At 45.0% G+C, this 19,524-nt stretch overlaps 1 protein-coding gene across 2 annotated transcripts in view; it reads right to left on the bottom strand.

Moving 5' to 3' along the window:
- The window catches only part of SLC39A11 (solute carrier family 39 member 11), a 549,521-nt gene that overhangs the window by 95,433 nt on the left and 434,564 nt on the right, over positions 1-19,524 (bottom strand). The gene's annotated exons all lie outside the window — the stretch shown is intronic.

Below are 19,524 nucleotides of genomic sequence, written 5' to 3'. Positions count from 1 at the left end.
AAATTTCTCTCTTGAAACTGATTATGAGGTGTGTTTATTGTATTTTAAGGAATTTGGTAGTATACTATGTTTAACTGGGTCTGTTTCCAGTAGTTGAATTTATTTTTTTATTTTTAATTCTTTATTCATTTTTCATCTTACATCAAGTACACAATATTACATCACTTGAACTTCTATTATTATCTTAAATACATAAACTTATTCCCTCCACCACCCACCCTACCCTCAAATATTGTAATCAAAAATATCATATAAACATTTACATTCATATTATTAATTAAACCTTTAATATAACTATATACTACCCCCTCCCCATAATTATAAATGTACTTTCAGTGTAAAATGGCATCTAATCATTACAATAAGTTATCAATGGCCCCCAAATCTTTTTAAAATTATTATAGTTCCCTTTTTGTATTGCAATTGTTCTTTCCATTTTGTATATATGGCACAATGAATTCCATCAGAAGGTGTAATTAAGTCTAGTGTAATTTTTCCAATTCCTGGTGATATGTTGAATGGCGACTCCTGTCATTATCAATAAAAGTTTATTATTGCTTGATGAAATTTGACTTTTTATTCTCATTGAGGTACCGAATAAAATTAGAGCTACATAGTTTTCTAATAAACAATTGACTTGACACCAAATTGATTTCCAAAAGGCCATGATACAGGGACAATAGAATATTAAATGATCCAGAGTCCCTGCTTCCAGATTACAATGCCAGCATCTATTAGACTTAGAGCTATCCAACTTTTGTTATCTAACTGGTTGAATTTATTGAGGTCCGCCATGAACTCATAAGGGCGAAGGCGGAATAGAAATGTTAATGTCATGTCATGTCTACTTTCTGGTCAACCTGCGGGCAGCTCCCAAGGCAGTAGCAGGTGTCACAGATACCTGCCAATGCTAATGGTAAGAATGGCCTGGCCTAGGGCCTTCCAGGGAAATGTCCATCTACTAAGGACCTGGGCTGTCCCACAATACTTGACTATACTATACTTGGCTCACATAAGAACATATGAGCTGCCATACTGGGACAGTCACGCTGCATGAATTAAGGTCTCTGAGGTCCTTCTCCTTATGCTCATAAAGTATTTTATTGCCATTGATATTGATGTTTTTGGTTTTCGCAGTGCAATATCTCCTCCCAGCTCAGTTATATTGACAGTGGTGAAGTGGATGGTTTGGGAGGGTCTGGTGCCAGTAGGCAAGTTGCACCGGATACAGCTGGAGCTCAGTACAGCCTCTCTAACTTGTTCCACCCCAAGTAAGGCTGCCAACTAGATTCAGACTTGCTCTACAGCTGGGTCTACCCCGTTGCATGCAAGGACTTGTAGTTCAAATTTCCCCATTTCATTCCCTATGAAAAGCAAGAGTTCACATCCCAGCATGCAGCAGAGCAAACCCAGAACTAGTTTGATGCTATTGAGTGGAATAGGGAAAGGCTGACTGCTGTATACTGCGCCTTGGGTGAATTTCTTCATAAAGGCGGTTAATGAATCTCAATCAATCAATGACTGCCAGGCAACGTCAGTGAAGGTAGCTCTCCTGACCGGCTGAAGCAACAGTGGGACAGACAATGCTTGTGAATGGAGCCTGCTGACCGACTGTAGCATTCATTTGGTCTTTCCTAATTTGGTCTTAATTCTTAAATTGGTATTTCCTTTCTCTTTCCTTCAATGACCACCTCAACTCCTCGGTAAAATCATGCTTTTTTAGCCTCCACATGCTGAGGAAAGTGAGATCCTGCTTCCGCCATCCTTGTTCAATCCATCATCCTCTCCAGACTAGACTATTGTAATTCCATCTACCTAAGTCAAGCTAAAAAAAGCCTTCAAAGACTTCAACTAATTCAGAACACTGCGGCCAAGTTGATCTTCGCAAAACGCAAATTTGATCATGTTTCCCCACTTTTGTCCAAACTCCACTGGCTCCCAATAATTTCTAGGGTTCATTTTAAAAGCGCCTGCCTAGTTTTTAAGATCCTACACGGCATCCTCCCTCCCTAATCCCACTATCTTGGAACTCCACGAGTCCTGACATCACCAGGTCCACCCAAAAACTTAAACTACCCTTCCCTTCACTAAAAGGTATCCTCTATGTGGGAAAATCTCTCTTCTTCAGAATCACAGGGCTTTGGAATAATCTTATTGCCCCACTACGGAATCAGTGCTCCTTCCATCTATTCCATAAGCACCTGAAAACTTGGCTTTTCACAAAAAATGTAATGCTCTCCTCCCCCCTATACTCAACCTCAAAATCCAATGTGTTATTCCCTCCTATATTAAGCTTTTGTAAACCGCGCTGAGCTCTATAATTATGGAGAGGATGCGGTATATAAACTTAAGGTTTAGTTTAGTTTATTGCTCCGACAGAAGCCGCATTAATAAAAAATGTAAAAAAATCTACGTCATCTCCCCTTCCCAACTGCAAAGGTTAACAGTGTCCTGGGATCAGCTCTGTAGCAGCCTTTCAGGCTCAGTATTCTGTGTGAGGGAACGTCAGGCTTCTGAACTCCTCTAAAGTGTCGTACATGAGTTCTATAAGAACAGGGCCTTAAACCAAAATAAACTCCAGACTTTGATCTAAGGGTGCAACGTGCTCTTTCAGGTTCGGCTGCCAAGTTCCCCAGAGCCCTGAATGCTAGATACCCCTAAGAGAAACTGGTGCAGAATCTGGCTAGTGCTGGGGAGGGGGGGGGGGGTGGAATGAAAGATGTTGGACTGAGCATACGAGACACAGTCGGAGACTTGGCTCTTCCGTGAGACAACAAGACCAGCATATATTTATATAAAAAAGCAGTTACCTTAAGAAAATCTCAGGGGTCTCGCTACTCACAGGTTGCCAAGTTACCCAGTTCCAGCAGCGAGATTGTGATGCGTTAAGAGACCTGTGGAATCAGTCTTAATGGGTAAAACCAGGCACTAGCAATACCATGCAGCTTTGGGATGCGAGTTCAAAACCATATTGTAAGGAGTAAACATCATTTTCCTTGGATGAATATATGTACACATAGGGGGGGTGGGAGGGAGTTTTTCTGTAAATTTCACTATATTATGTGTTTATATTATATTTATGATATAATTGATTATAATATTTGAAAGAAGGTGGGTGAGACGGGATATAATTTTTATGTTTGTAGAATTATATGAGAATTACAAGTGTTATTGTTGTTACTAATGATATATTCCTGCACGCTTGCTGTAAGTTTTCAAAATGAATAAAGAATATTAAAAAAAAAAAAATACAGACTGTCCTGTACAAAGCAGGACGCCAAACTGCAAATATCTGTCTTCATACAATATGTATTATCATTTAGCAGCAATGAGATCAGAACTCTTGTAGATACCGAGGGAATCCCTTCACGAGCGGCACTGCAGGTGGTCAAATAGATATTAAAAAATTAACACAACTATAAGTATCTCCTATACTAAACATTTTCAGAGTGTTTAGATGTGAAAGCACTTAGGGCTAGATTCACTAAGCCCATCGATCGTGTCTCGACTACTTTGCGACCCCAACACAATTCACTAACCTACCTCCCCGATCTGATCTGCACATGCAAATGAGAGGAAATGGGACAAATTACACTGTACTACTGCGCAATAAATCCGACTGCCACGCTTTCTCCAGGCGGCTCACATTACGAATTCGTTACGTCTGCGCTGCCCATTCAAACCATCCCTCAGGGATCAATCCCCTTTCACTTGGCAAATAACTTGGGCCTCGTCCTCTCGTTTCCAGACGATATTTCAAGCGGTGCCTTATTTTGGTTTTTCCTTTCAAAGTCAGCATGACGAAACGACGAAAAGCAAACGACGAAAAGCAGGATCAGGGGTCGGAGGTTCTTGGGGGGGCGTTCAATGGGGGGAGGGGGGTTTGCGTCGAGGGCAGGAGGGCCTGGGATCCCTCCTGCCTGTAATGTAGTGCGGGGTGGGGGTAGGGGGTCGCCGTGGTCAGGAGGGTTTGGGCTCCCTCCTGGCCCGAACAACTAGCGGGGGGGGGGGGGGGGGGTCGCCAGGGCCAGGAGGACTTGGGCTCCCTCCTGGCCCGATATTGTCGGGGAGTTGGGGAATCGGCGGGGCAAGAGGGCTTGGGCTCCTTTTTGCCCCGATCGTGTCGGGGAGTCGGGGGGGCAAGAGGGCTTGAGCTCCCTATTGCCCCGATCGTGTTGGGAGTCGGGGAGTCGGCGGTCCTTCGGGGTGGGGGTGCAGGTGGGTGCGAGCGGTCCTGCTTGGGGTGAATCGGACGTCGGGGGGGGGAACTATGTAAAAAAAATACACAGCAGAAGCTGCCAGTTCCTGGCATAAAGTGTAGGCATAAAAATCGCAACAGAATCTGCTATCTGTACCCAGCCAGGCATTTATTGACTTTTTCATTCTAACGCAGATTTCCAATAAACTACATCTTTTACTGCCAATATTGATCCCAAAATGTCCAGGAAAAGAAAAGTTGACGGTGAAGGCAGACAATTTAATGACAAATGGGAAAATGAATACATGTTTGTGCTTAGTGAGGGCAAACCAGTGTGTATATTGTGTTATGAGACAGTGTCGGTGATGAAAGAGTACAATAAACGTCGTCATTTTGACACCAAACATAATGTTAAGTATGGCAAATATACTTTGGAAGAAAAGCATAAAATTGTTAAAGAACTAAAAGGCAAACTACAATCACAGCAGCAAATGTTTACAAAGGCTACAGCGAAAAATGATGCTGCAGTGAAAGCAAGCTTTATAGTGGCTGAAGAAATTGCCCGTACTTCAAGGTGTTTTTCAGAGGGTGCCTTTTTGAAGCAATGCATGCTAAAAGTGTGTGAGAAAGTATGCCCAGACCAGATACAGAGTTTTCAAACTGTCAGTTTGTCAAGAAACACCATTGCAGACAGAGTTCAAGAACTCTCAGGAAATCTATCATCACAGCTGGCCAAACAGGCATGCAGTTATCTCGCTTTTTCACTTGCTATCGATGAAAGCACAGACAACACTGATACAGCGCAGCTGTCCATCTTTATACGTGCTACGAAGACCGACCTCTCTGTCACTGAGGAACTTTTGGATGTAGCTGCCATGCATGGGACGACGACTGGTAGAGATATATTTGAGGCTGTGGAGAAATCTATAAATAATTTTAAATTACCCTGGGAAAAGTTGGTGGGGCTAACTACCGATGGCGCACCTTCAATGTGCGGAGAAAAGAAAGGCTTGGTTGGACTAATGAAGGAAAGAATGCAAAAAAGTCACTGCCACACACCCTTGATTACTTATCATTGCATTATCCACCAAGAGGCTATGTGTGGAAAAGTTCTGGACATGAATGACATAATGACCACAGTCATTAAAACTATTAACTTTATAAGGGCACGTGGCCTGAATCATCGCCAGTTCCAGCAGTTTTTACAGGAGGTGGGTGCAGAGCATGGAGATGTGCCATACCACACAGAAGTAAGATGGCTGAGCAAGAGCGCAGTCCTCAAAAGATTTTTTGAGCTCAGAGAACAAATTGCTCTTTTCATGGAAAGTAAAGGAAAGCCCTTGCCTGAACTGTCGGATCCCGCCTGGCTATGTGATTTTGCTATGATGTGTGACATATGCGAGCATCTCGCCCAACTGAATCTGAAGCTGCAGAGACGCAAACAAGTCATCACGAAGATGTCTGACATGATCACAGCATTCCAGCGTAAACTTCAACTATGGAAGTCCCAACTGGAACAGGACAATCTTGCCCACTTTCCCGTTTGTTTGAGTATCTCAACCACTATTTCTGGTACTTTTCCTTGCAGTCGGCTGGCTACCAAAGTTAGCCGTTTACTAAGTGAATTTGAGCGGCGCTTCTCTGACTTTAGAACACAGCACTCAGGCTTTGACATCTTTGCCAATCCTTTTACAGTTGATGTCAACAATGTGCCCCATCACCTTCAGATGGAGATAATCGAGCTTCAGTTTGACAGTGGCCTGAAATCAAGGTTTCAGGATGTTGAAATTGAGGACTTCTACCCTCTACTGCCCCCTGACTCAATGCCAGAGCTCCGACTTCATGCTGCCCGTATTCTATCCATGTTCGGGAGCACCTATCTTTGTGAACAGATGTTTTCAATAATGAATCTGAACAAAAACAAGCACAGATCACGCATTACCGATGACAACCTCCATGCTGTTTTGCGGGTTGCTACAGCCCAAGAAATAAAACCGAACATTGACTCATTGATACGGGGAAAACGGTGTCAGACATCTAGCCAGAAAACAAAACAATGAGCATTTTAGGTACATTCCAATATTACTATTTTGCTTGATACCAGTATTACTGTTTTGCTTGATAGCATGTGAGTTGGTTAACAGCACTGTTAAGGAAAAGATTGTTCCACTCATTTTAATTCACATTTCTGGTTAACATTGTCAGTTTATGACTGTTCAGTAAACCATTCGGCCCGCGATTTAGGCTGGATTTTAGATTTTGGCCCCTTCTCTGATTGAGTTCGACACCCCTGCTCTACACCATTTGGTTACTTCATAAACAGGAAACATGAATGATACTCAGGACATCAAACAGCCTAGGAGGAATTTTAGTCCATGTCCCAAACATCAACATATTTTACCAGGCTGCCCCTAAGGCAGGGGTGTCAAAGTCCCTCCCTCGAGGGCCACAATCCAGTCGGGTTTTCAGGATTTCCCCAATGAATATGCATGAGATCTATTAGCATACCATGAAAGCAGTGCATGCAAATAGCTCTCATGCATATTCATTGGGGAAATCCTGAAAACCCGACTGGATTGCGGCCCTCGAGGAGGGACTTTGACACCCCTGCCCTAAGGGAAAAGAAGATAAGCAGTGTCAGCTCTGTACTGCGTCATACACATCCAGCACACTGTTACAGTAAATCTATATACATTTAAAAATGACCATGAGGGTAATTTCAGCTGGTTAGGATACTGCCGAAGGCAGAAGTTGTTCTATTTTACTTTATAGTGTCGCCCTCCCTCTTCACAAGTCAAGGTTTTTACAGTCAAGATTGGGAGGTTACCCCACAGGAGAAGAGCTTGTCAAAGAATTTGAATAAGATAGGCATTAGGTGTGTCTATAATTAATAGCCCCACAAAGTTTGCATATTTACAGATTGCAATTAGCTCAGTTATCAAGTTGAATTAAGATCATTTCTGGGTTGCTGGGATACCCTGGCGTCTTTTCACGCCTTGCTGAGCAGCGGTGCGACCCAGTTTGGAGGGCAGCTCTGAGTTCTCTCCACAGAAAGTCACTGAACAACTACGAGTCCCTGGACGTGTGGTTAACAGCTTCCAACTAGAGAATGGCACGGGGACAAATTTATCCCGTCCCCTCAAGTTTTATCACTGTCCCTGCCCCCATTCCTGTAAACTCTGCCTTAACCGCAAAAGCCTCGAACACTCGTGATTTTAAAGTGTTTGAAAGTTGTGCAGATGAGGACGGAGCTTGCAGGAATGGGGCAGAGACAGAAAAAGAACTCGTGAGGATGGGAAAATGGGCCAATAAATACCTTAGGCCCCTCCCTGGTGCATCCCAGGATGCACTGGGAAGGGGAAAATCTGCCATTCTGAGGCAGTGGGTCTGCCAGCTGAAGGGAGTAAACATTCATGTGGCCGGATTGCAAGAAAAAGGTACAGGAGGATCCGGGTGGGCTTGGGGGGTGTTGAGGTGGGGGCATTTTTTTCAGAGGGGGTGTTCCGGCAGGAGGGAGTGGGCATCCTTCCTGCCATTGATCTTTGGGGTGAGGGTGGGGAGGGTTTCTGGCAGGAAGGACTGGGCATCCTTCAGGGTATGCAATGGTGGTTCCTTTTCCAGAGCCCGCAGGTATGGGGAAAAATTTGTCCCCGTATCATTCTCTACTTCCCACTCAACCTCAGGAAGGCCAATCAAACTTGAATGGCCTTGTACCTGGATGAAAATCTATGGGGATGGTGAGGGGTCGGTAGTGATATGATGGGGATGAAAAAGAATGAATTGGGGATGGGGACCAGGTTATGTCCCTATGGACAACTCCATTTGGAACTCCTGCCACCAACACATCAAGGAACAGAGAAAGGAACTGAGCTCAGTTTATTCTTTTTCAATTGTTTGAAATGACGGACTGGGAGAACATTATGGACCCTGACATTTAAGAAAACAATGTGAAGAAGGATAGGGTTTGCTTGCACATTTAACAAAGTCTACGGTTTATATTAAATTTTAACAAGTTACAGGGCACATTTTATGTTTGGTTTGAATTTATAAGATCTATTTTAAATATAGGTTGGGTACAGAGGCAGGAAAACCACTGTGGGGGTAGTGAGGGGATAGAAAAGAATCAACTGGGGATGGGGACTAGATTCTGTAACCTGCGCATACAACTCCAAAAACAGCATGGTCAGGAAAGGGGCACGCAGAGCGGGGCAGAGGCGTTCCCAGGATTTAGGCATGGTGTTACAGAACAGAAGATGACACAGAGACAAATTTTTCCCCATCCCCGTAGGAACTCATTATCCCGTCCCGTCTCCGCGAGTTCTTTTCCTGTCCCTGCCCCATTCCTGTCCTCATCCGCACAAGCCTCAAACATTTAAAATCATAAGCAGCAACATTCTAGAGCTCAGATTGTGATGTCACAATGCCTCATTCCACCAATGCCTAAGCTCCGTCCTCATCTGCACAAGCCTCAAACACTTTAAAAATCCTACGCAGCAACATTCTAGAGCTCAGATTATGATGTCATAATGCCTCATTCCACCAATGCCTAAGCTCCGCCTTCATCAGCACAAGCCTCAAACACTTTAAAAATCCTACGCAGCAACATTCTAGAGCTCGGATTGTGATGTCATAATGCCTTATTCCACCAATGCCTACGCTCTGTCCTCATCTGCACAAGCCTCAAACACTTGAAAATCCTACACAGCAACATTCTAGAGCTCGGATTGTGATGTCATAATGCCTCATTCCACCAATGCCTAAGCTCTGTCCTCATCTGCACAAGCCTCAAACACTTGAAAATCCTAAGTGACAACATTCTAGAGCTCGGATTATGATGTCATAATGCCTCATTCCACCAATGCCTAAGCTCCGCCTTCATCCGCACAAGCCTCAAACATTTTAAAAATCCTACGCAGCAACATTCTAGAGCTCGGATTGTGATGTCATAATGCCTCATTCCACCAATGCCTAAGCTCTGTCCTCATCTGCACAAGCCTCAAACACTTGAAAATCCTAAGTGACAACATTCTAGAGCTCGGATTGTGATGTCATAATGGCTCATTCCACCAATGCCTAAGCTCTGTCCTCATCTGCACAAGCCTCAAACACTGTAGAATCCTAAGTAGCAACATTCTAGAGCTCAGATTGTGATGTCATAATGCCTCATTCCACCAATGTCTAAGCTCTGTCCTCATCTGCACAAGCCTCAAACACTTCAAAATCCTAAGTAGCAACATTCTAGAGCTCAGATTGTGATGTCATAATGCCTCATTCCACCAATGCCTAAGCTCCGTCCTCATCTGCACAAGCCTCAAACACTTGAAAATCCTAAGTAGCAACATTCTAGAGCTCAGATTGTGATGTCATAATGCCTCATTCCACCAATGTCTAAGCTCCGTCCTCGTCTGCACAAACCTCAACCACTTAAAAATTATAAGTGCTCGAGGCTTGCGTGGTTAAGGCAGAGCTTACAGCAACAAAACTCTCAGGGGCAGGGACAAATGTGCCCCTGAGTCACTCAATTACAGAATGCTGCCATTTGTGTGCCAGCCTTTGGCAGGCCTAGATGCTTGTAGCAAACGTTGGCCAAAATGTGTGCTAAGCTAGCATTCTGTGAAGTATTCTGTGCCAAGCAGTTATGACCTTTATAAGAATATTAGCATAGCACAAATCATCCCGGTGCCTGCATTTGGTCATCCTATAGAGAATTTCCCCTAATGTGCCTAACTTTTCATGCAGGTACCTGCTTTGTGTGTGGAAAACCCTTCCTAAATTTAACCTTCTAATGTGCAGATTTTGCCGTCACTTAAAATTCGACCTGGTTAAGAGAGTTCAGAGGAGCCAAATTTTAGCAAACCAAACCCAAAATTTGGGGCTTCTGCCAAAACTGGATCCGAGACCAAAACTAGTCCGAAACCTGAATCGGGAGTTCACCGCTGAATCTGAAACAGATTCGATCCGCTTCTAAACCCCTGGCCTGGAGCTGCGGACAAAACGGGAGACCCAAGAGAGGGAGATGGGCCTCGCCCAAAGCGTCATCCATTTCCGCTGAAGTAAAAGCGGCATCTTCCCCGTGGCAGCGCTTGAGAATTAGACCCAGCAGCCTCTTTAAAATTAGCAGCGTGACAGTTCAACTTTGAAGTGCCACCGTGATCGTTGCTGCTGAAATCAACGCTTTAAAAATACCAAAACCACCGACTTCGCGGTTAACTTCCTCAGTCTCTCGCTACCCCATCCGTGGTGTGTTGACTTTGTCTATGGTTCTGCAACAGGGAAATCAATGTGTAACTTACCCAAAGGAATCCTTTATTTGTATGTTTTTAAGTAAAAGCGAGAAAAAGATCGATACTTGGAGTATAACACAATGTTAATAATAATCAAAAAGCAATCATCGGAAAATAAGGAAAGTATTAGAGAGAAGTCTTGTACTTCCTGGTAATAAAGACGGATTTTAACACCGAGGATAAGGAGCAGCTACGACGGACTTTTCCAATTTTTTAACACTTGCAGAAAAAGGCTCCACATTCTGAAGATGTCCTTTTTTTTTTTTTTTTTTATTACCTTTGAGCTTTTTATTTCTGTTCCAGTAACTAAGCAACCTGGCTTCATTTTATGAAACCAGGAGATAACTCACAAAGGCAGAGGTTTGCTGCCAGAGATTTAAAGGTGTCCTTATTGAAAACAGAATGTGGCGGCTGCCAAAAACGGTGTCAGGTCAAAAGCGCACCGGGACAAAAGCGCACGCAGACAATTGAGCGCAGTGCGGAGGTGCGCGCTGCAGAAAATGACTGTTTTTAGGGCTCCGACGGAAGGGGGGTGTGGGGGGAACCCTCCCCCACTTTATTTAATAGAGATCACGCCGCGTTGTGGGGGGTTTGGGGGGTTACTTGTAACCCCCCATATTTTACTGAAAACTTCACTTTTTCCCTGTTTTTAGGGAAAAAGTTAAGTTTACAGTAAAATGTGGAGGGTTACAACCCCCCAAACCCCCTACAACGCTGGCGCAATCTCTATTAAGTAAACTGGGGGGGCTCCCCAACAAAAACCCCCGTCGGAGCCCCTAAAAACAGTAATTTTCTTCGGCACGCGCCTCCGTCTTGCGCTCAGTTGTCGGCGCGCGCCTTTGTCTTTCGCGGTGTTGTCTATGAACCGCCAAAAACTTGTCCCATTATCAGACACCGTTCGAGCATATTGCACATGACTTGAGGCACTAAGTCCCAGGTAATGGACCTGGAAAGCTGTTGACAGCTTCTGCCAGAAATGGTTTCCTGCACTTGTGCCCTGGCCAGATCTGCCATAAGAACATAGGCATCGCCTCTGCCGAGTCAGACCAGGGGTCCATCATGCCCAGCAGTCCGCTCCCGCGGTGGCCCCCACAGGTCCATGACCTGTAAGTGGTCTTTTACCCAAAACATTTTATTCCCTAATCATTTAATATCCTGTGTAGTAACCTTCTAACTATACCCTTCAAACCCCTTTCCCTTCAGGAAATCATCTGATCCCATTTTGAAACCCAAAATCATAATCTGCCCTACCACCTCCTCTGGAAGCGCATTCCAGGTGTCCACTACCCTCTGAATGAAGAAGAACTTCCTAGCATTTGTTCTGAACCTATTTCCCTTCAATTTTTCCGAGTGCCCTCTAGTCTTTGTTGCCCCCGTCGGTCTGAAGAATCTGTCCCTCTCCACCTTCTCCATACCCTTCATGATCTTATAAGTCTCTATCATGTCCCCTCTAAGTCACCGCTTTTCCAAGGAAAAGAGCCCCAGCTTCTCCAGCCTCTCAGCATATGAAAGGTTTCCCAAGCCCTTTATCCTTTTTGTTGCTCTTTTCTGGACCCTCTCGAGTATCGCCATATCCTTCTTAAGGTTCGGCGACCAGTATTGGAACGCAGTACTCCAGATGTGGGCGCAACATCACCCGATACAGTGGCAGGATAACTTCCTTGGTTCTGGTCGTGATACCTTTTTTGATAATGCCCAACACTCTGTTCGCCTTCTTTGAGGCCCGCTGCGCATTGTGCCGCCAGCTTCGTTGTTTTATCCACCAAAACCCCCAAGTCCTTTTCCAGATTGCCTTCCCCCAGTACCATCCTCCCCATCGTGTAGTTATACATCGGGCTTCCTTTCCCTATGCGCAAGACTTTACATTTTTCCACATTGAAGCCAGTATCTCCTTTCTTTTCTCCACCTAACCAGTCAGCTTTAAACCAGCACATTCATTTTTCAAATTTTTGCCAGATCCCAGTTGCCACCTCAAAAACAGAGTTTCAAGATTATTTAAGCTTCATCCACTGCTTTAATTACCACAGCAGTGTACGCTGTACAAAATTTATAATTAAAAAAAATATATTAAATAAGTAAAAATGGGGAAAAGACAACAAATTCCAACAAATAATTGACAATACAAGCTGCAAAAGGGAAATGGATGAGATACATTTCATAAAATAAAAGGGAAGGGAGAAGGAAATTGATTGATTGATTTTTAAAATTTCTATACCGTTTAAGCCTAAACGGTTTACATAATTTTACATACATAATTCTATAAAACAAATAAGATCAGACGAACATGAACAAATAATCCTCAGAAAATCAACCATGAGAAATGAAAGCCAGAAAGGCTTATACAAAGAATCATAGGAAAATTCTTCCAACAAGCAGCAACCTTAAAGGAATTGTCTGAGTCTCAAATGCGTTTAATCTTAGCTATAAATCTCGTAGACATCTTTAAAAAGAAAGCTTTTAAGGCTTGGTTTGAACTTGCTAAGGTTAGTCCCCTGTTCTCAGGTCCAAAAACGTTCTTATTCCAAGACGCATACCATAGCGTCTAAATATTTCCTTTCCAACGGTCTACAAAATAAACACGAACCGCTTTTAAGGAAGCGATCCCTATTCCTGGTGTTTTATCCTTTCCCCCTCTTCCCTTTAATGAATTTGTTTTTAATGATGTCATTATTAACTTTCCCCTCAACTCATGTTTGCATTTGTAATTTGTCTATTTAATGTTCACATTCCCTCCCCCCCTACAAAAATTTATTTTAACCTTTCATTTTTAGCATGGTCAAGTTAAATTTAGAACGCCGTCAGATAGCCAGGCGCCATTGCAGTGTAAAGTGGGAGAGCGGCAGAATGAGCTGCGTCCTTAGCCATTCATGGAAAAGCATTAAATAAATTTGAGCGAGCATTATTAACTAAAGAAAATTCAAGGGCACTCGGTAGTTTAAGAAACCGGGGGCCAGTAAAAATGTATAAATACCACTAAACATAGGCTAGTGCTAGATTGAGTTTTTCTTTACTATTGAAAGGTCACTTTGGTCAGCCACGAAACTTAGAGACTTGAAGAAAGCGCAGATGTTTTATTCAGCATATGCGGAGCCCTGAGCCCCAAGCTGGCTTCAGAAGTCCCGAAACCAGGAAGTTACAGAAATATTTATACATTCTTCTGGCTATACAACTGAATTCTAGAAAAAACTTTTCTTAACAATCATTGGTCCTAAGCTCACACTAGCAGGTCACTAGCAGGTGACTTATCTAAGCCCTGCAGTCTTTCTGTTACATGTCGTTTATGCTGAGATAGTCATAAGCTAGAATGCCCAAGCTAGAACATGAGATAAGTTAGGTCTGCAGCTAAACATAATTCAGCATTTTATTAAAGAGAAAACTTAGTTCAACACTTAGGAAAACCAGTCCCAGACTCCTTCACTATATCTTCCGCAGAGACTATGGATCTCAAGTGCCTGCAGCTAATAGCCTACACGCAGGCTATCATCGGTCCAACCGTCTCTTTTTTCGGTTTTTAATTTTTTTGCTTGTTTGTCTCTATGGACTTCCTTTACAGCTATATTCATAGGACTAGTGTTTCTTTAAAGATATAAATATTCACATACTCTTTCGCCCCTTTCGGTTTCTATGGGACTTTTTCTAATAAGTTAATACTTAGCTCGGGTGTAGTTCTCTACCCGGCCTCCCAGGAGTGCTACGACGGAAGATCTCCGTTTCGCTCTACCCTTGTAACGAGAGCTTCAGAAAGCTTACACTAATGGATTGAAGACGCGGAGGCAGCATAAAAAGCATGTGCAATTGCAAAAAGTATTTCCTGAAGAAGCTCTCATTACAGGATGATAGCCAAGACTGGTTCTAACGGCTATTAGCCGCAGGCACTTGAGATCCATAGTCTCTGCGGAAGATATAGTAAAGAAAACCTCAATCCAGCACTAGCCTATGTTACAAAGAAAAAAAAAAAGTACAAATAGTAACGGATCTTTAGAAAGTAAATGAACCTTGAATGGGGTTTTTTAAAAAAATAAATAAATAAAAAAGAGGTATGTTTACTGCTTTGCAATATGTACCAATTAGGCTAGGTTATAGGGTAGTAATAAAGTAGTATTGCTTAGATCAGTGTTCTTCAACCACCGGTCCATGGACCAGTGCCGGTCCACAGAAATTTCCTGCCGGTCCACAGGGCCAGCACGTGCATCAGGCCCAAAACAGTGTCCTTCAACTGCTGGTCCACGGTGCAATCGATGCGGCGTTATCTTCAAGCCAGCTCCCTCTTCCTCACTGATTCAGTGCACAAAGCCACGGGCAGTGGCTCCTACGGGCATCCTGCGCCTGAACCGGAAGCCTTCTCTCTGACGTCAGAGGGAAGGCTTCCAGATGAGGCACGGGACGCGCAAGGAGCTGCTGCCTGCAGCTTTGTGCACTGCATCAGTGAGGAAGAGGGAGCCGGCCTGAAGATAACACCAGGGGCAGCATAAAATGGCCATGCGGGAGCAGACCAGAAGGTAAGCCATAGCATGGAGGGAGGGAGACAACAAAGGTAGGGGGGGAATGGTTTTAGTTTTGAATTTAGTGATTGAATTATTTTGAAAATTTTCATCTGCTGTCAGTGTGCTTTGTGTAGTTTAATTTTGTGGTTAATCTTTATGTGTTGTTAATAAGATTATATTGTGTATCTGTGAAAAATGAATGGAAAAAATAGTGTTACAATTAGTACTATTATGGGGGCGGGGTCTGGGGTGGAGATTGGGTAGAGATGGGCGGGGTCTGGCCCACAACTTAGCCCAGCGTTCTTCAACCGCCGTTCCACGGACCAATGCCGTTCCACATAATAATTCTTTTATTTCTGCTGGTCCATAGGTGTAAAAAAGTTGAAAAACACTGGCTTAGATCACAAATGTATTGAAATATGCAATTAGTATGCCTAGTCTTTTAGCTTATTAGGATGTAAGAGGCTAACAGCTATAGTGGTAGCGTTCCTCCCCTGGCTCCTTTTGTAATGAGAAATGTTATTTTCTCGTTCTAGTGCGATTATTATCCGTATCTATACTAGAGAGTTGCGCGGGGACAGAAATCCCACCCGTCCCCACCCGTCCCCGCCAAAGTCCCACCCGTCCCCACCCGTCCCCGTGAGGATCCCACCCGTCCCCACCCGTCCCCGTGAGGAATCCCTCCGTCCCCACCCGTCCCCGCGAGGAATCCCCTCCGTCCCCACCCATCCCCGCGAGGAATCCCCTCCGTCCCCGCCCGTCCATATAAACTTCAGAAATTGTTATTTCATTTAATTATGCTACTGAATTAAAGGCTCTGGTAGAAACCCATTTACAAATAAGCAAAAAGACTTTATTAATTTGAAAATATTAATTGGGAAGAATACATACTTTGCAAATGGGTTTCTACCAGAGCCTCTAATGTTTATAAATTTTTATCAACACAACTAATATACTACTTTATCCTGAAGCAAAATAAAAAAATAAAATATAATTCTTTTCCTACCTTTGTTGCCTAGTTTCTGCTTTCCTCATGTTCTCATTCAATTCCTTCCATCCACTGTCTCTCTTCCTTCTGCATCTTCCATTTGCTCTGTTACTGTGCCTCTCCCTTTCTTCCCCCTTCCAAATTGGTCTGGCACCCATCTTCTTCTCTCCGCTCCCCCATAGTCTGGCATCTGTCTTCTTCCCTGCCAGTGTCTTCTCCCTACTCTCTCTTCCCCATTTCCTTTCAGCGTCCTTCTCCCCGCCATCTTCCCCATGTCCTGTCAGCGTCCTTCTCCCCCCTCTGTCTTCCACATGTGCTTTCAGTGTCCTTCTCCCCCCTCTGCTTCCCCATGTCCTTTCAGCGTCCTTCTCCCTCTCTGTCTTCCCCATGGCCTTTCAGCATCCTTCTCCACCCCACCCCCCCCGTCTTCCCCATGTCCTTTCAGCGTCCTTCTCCACCCCTTTGTCTTCCCCATGTGCTTTCAGCATCCTTCTCCACCCCTTTGTCTTCCCCATGTGCTTTCAGCATCCTTCTCCCCCCTCTGTCTTCCACAAGTGCTTTCAGAGTCCTTCCCCCCCCCCGCCCTTCCCGTGGCCTTTCAGCGTCCTTCTCCACCCCTTTGTCTTCCCCATGTCCTTTCAGCGTCCTTCTCCACCCCTTTGTCTTCCCCATGTGCTTTCAGCATCCTTCTCCCCCCTCTGTCTTCCACAAGTGCTTTCAGAGTCCTTCCCCCCCCCGTCCTTCCCATGGCCTTTCAGCGTCCTTCTCCACCCCTTTGTATTCCCCATGTGCTTTCAGCGTCCTTCTCCCTCCTCTGTCTTCAAGTGCTTTCAGAGTCCTTCCCCCCCTCCTCCCGTCTTCCCCATGGCCTTTCAGCGTCCTTCTCCCCACTCCTTCTCTACCGTCCCGGTTGCAGCACAGCCGGCCAGGTCCCCTTACTTTTGTGGCACTTCCCCAACCGACTGACAACAGCCCCGGTCCGACAAACCTCCCTGCCCTTAACTGCGAATCTAAATTACCTTATTACAGCTGCTGTAAGAAGATAATTTAGATTCGCGGCTACAGGGCAGGGAGGATTGTCGGACCGGGGCTGTTGTCGGTCGGTCGGGGAAGTGCCACAAAAGTAAGGGGACCTGGCCGGCTGTGCTGCAACCGGGGCGGGGCGGACCGCCCCCTCCCTTGGTAGCCACTCGAACCGCGAGGCTACTTTCCTCCTTACCTGCACTGCCTGCAGCACAGAGCCAAACGGAAGTCTTCCCGACGTCAGCGCTGACGTCGGGAAGACTTCCGTTCGGCTCTGTGCTGCAAGCAGAGAAGGTAGAGAGAAGAGCCGCGCGACTGAGTACATCCAGCTTTGTTTAAGCCCTCCCTCCCCTCCGACGTCAGCGCTGACGTCGGGAAGACTTCCGTTCGGCTCTGTGCTGCAAGCAGAGAAGGTAGGGAGAAGAGCCGCGCGACTGAGTACATCCAGCCCCGCAGGAACCCCGCGACCCTCGGAGGCGTCCCCATGGGATCCCCGCGACCCTAGGGGGCGTCCCCACGGGATCCCCGTGACCCTAGGGGGCGTCCCCACAGGATCCCCGTGACCCAAAGGGGGAACCCGCGGGATGCCCGCGGGTCCCGCGGGATTCCCGTCGTCCCCGTTCCCGTGCAGCTCTCTAATCTATACCTCCTGATGAAGCTCACTTTTGAGTGAAACGGAGACGCTCCGTAGAGCCTGTGATCATCATCCCTTTCGTGTTAATAGATTTCCTAGTCTCTTCAACTGGAACAAGGAAATACTAATGCTTAGATAAGCTAAGTACTTTTAACATCTATATTAAAGAAAGTTAAATAAAAGTACGTTTAACGCACAACCGGTGATAGCTCGCATTAGGCCGTCACAACTTAGACTAGTTCTAAATAGTGAACAGCTGTGAACACTTGAGGTTTTCTGTATCCCCCGTTTGATCCCAATGTCCACTTCAACCTTAATGTGAAAGTTTGTCCAGTTGACTATGAAGGATAACACGAGTGGTTTGGATAAAAATGATATACTAACTTGAATAATTATAAGAAGAAATAGACGAGTAAAAAATTTAGCCTTAAAAGAAACTATTTCTCTAGACGCAGTGTGAGTGTGTGTTGTTAATACTTTAGACACTAAACACAGATCTCATTCCTGAGGTCCCCTATGTACGTCAAGGGCTGCTTGGACAAAGGGATGGAGTGGCCTGTAGGATAGAGCAGTGTGCTGAGACTATGGATGGGCCCAGGGCATAAACAGGGGAAGATGGTCCAAAGCACCCAGCTTTGGACCACGCTTCCTTTAGTTTGGTGGTAGAAGTGTGGAACATGAGGGAGAGAGAGAATGGTTACTGCGGATGGGCAGACTGGATGAGCCGTTTGGCCTTTATCTGCCATCATGTTTCTATAACCCTAAAGCTCTATGATCTCACAATGCAGGTGTAAAGAGCCTTAGCCTATAGGAAGAGGAGATGCAAATGTTAAGAGCCTTAGCCAATAGGGAGAGGAGGAGATAGTGGATGCTGCGGATGGGCCATTTGGCCTTTAGCTGCCATCAGGTTTCTATAACCATAAAGCTCTATGACCTCACAATGCAGGTGTAAAGAGCCTTAGCCTATAGGAAGAGGAGATGCAAATGTTAAGAGCCTTAGCCAATAGGGAGAGGAGGAGATAGTGGATGCTGCGGATGGGCCATTTGGCCTTTAGCTGCCATCAGGTTTCTATAACCATAAAGCTCTGTGACCTCACAATGCAGGTGTAAAGAGCCTTAGCCTATAGGAAGAGGAGATGCAAATGTTAAGAGCCTTAGCCAATAGGGAGAGGAGGAGATAGTGGATGCTGCGGATGGGCCATTTGACCTTTATCTGCCATCATGTTTCTATAACCCTAAAGCTCTATGACCTCACAATGCAGGTGTAAAGAGCCTTAGCCAATAGGGAGAGGAGGAGATAGTGGATGCTGCGGATGGGCCATTTGACCTTTATCTGCCATCATGTTTCTATGACCTCACAATGCAGGTGTAAAGAGCCTTAGCCTATAGGAAGAGGAGATGCAAATGTTAAGAGCCTTAGCCAATAGGGAGAGGAGGAGATAGTGGATGCTGCGGATGGGCCATTTGACCTTTATCTGCCATCATGTTTCTATAACCCTAAAGCTCTATGACCTCACAATGCAGGTGTAAAGAGCCTTAGCCAATAGGGAGAGGAGGAGATAGTGGATGCTGCGGATGGGCCATTTGACCTTTATCTGCCATCATGTTTCTATGACCTCACAATGCAGGTGTAAAGAGCCTTAGCCTATAGGAAGAGGAGATGCAAATGTTAAGAGCCTTAGCCAATAGGGAGAGGAGGAGATAGTGGATGCTGCGGATGGGCCATTTGACCTTTATCTGCCATCATGTTTCTATAACCCTAAAGCTCTATGACCTCACAATGCAGGTGTAAAGAGCCTTAGCCAATAGGGAGAGGAGGAGATAGTGGATGCTGCGGATGGGCCATTTGACCTTTATCTGCCATCATGTTTCTATGACCTCACAATGCAGGTGGAAAGAGCCTTAGCCTATAG

Source organism: Geotrypetes seraphini, chromosome 10 (assembly GCF_902459505.1).
Source record: "Geotrypetes seraphini chromosome 10, aGeoSer1.1, whole genome shotgun sequence".
In the NCBI taxonomy this organism is placed as follows: domain Eukaryota; kingdom Metazoa; phylum Chordata; class Amphibia; order Gymnophiona; family Dermophiidae; genus Geotrypetes; species Geotrypetes seraphini.
This window is presented reverse-complemented; position numbering and strand designations above follow the sequence as displayed.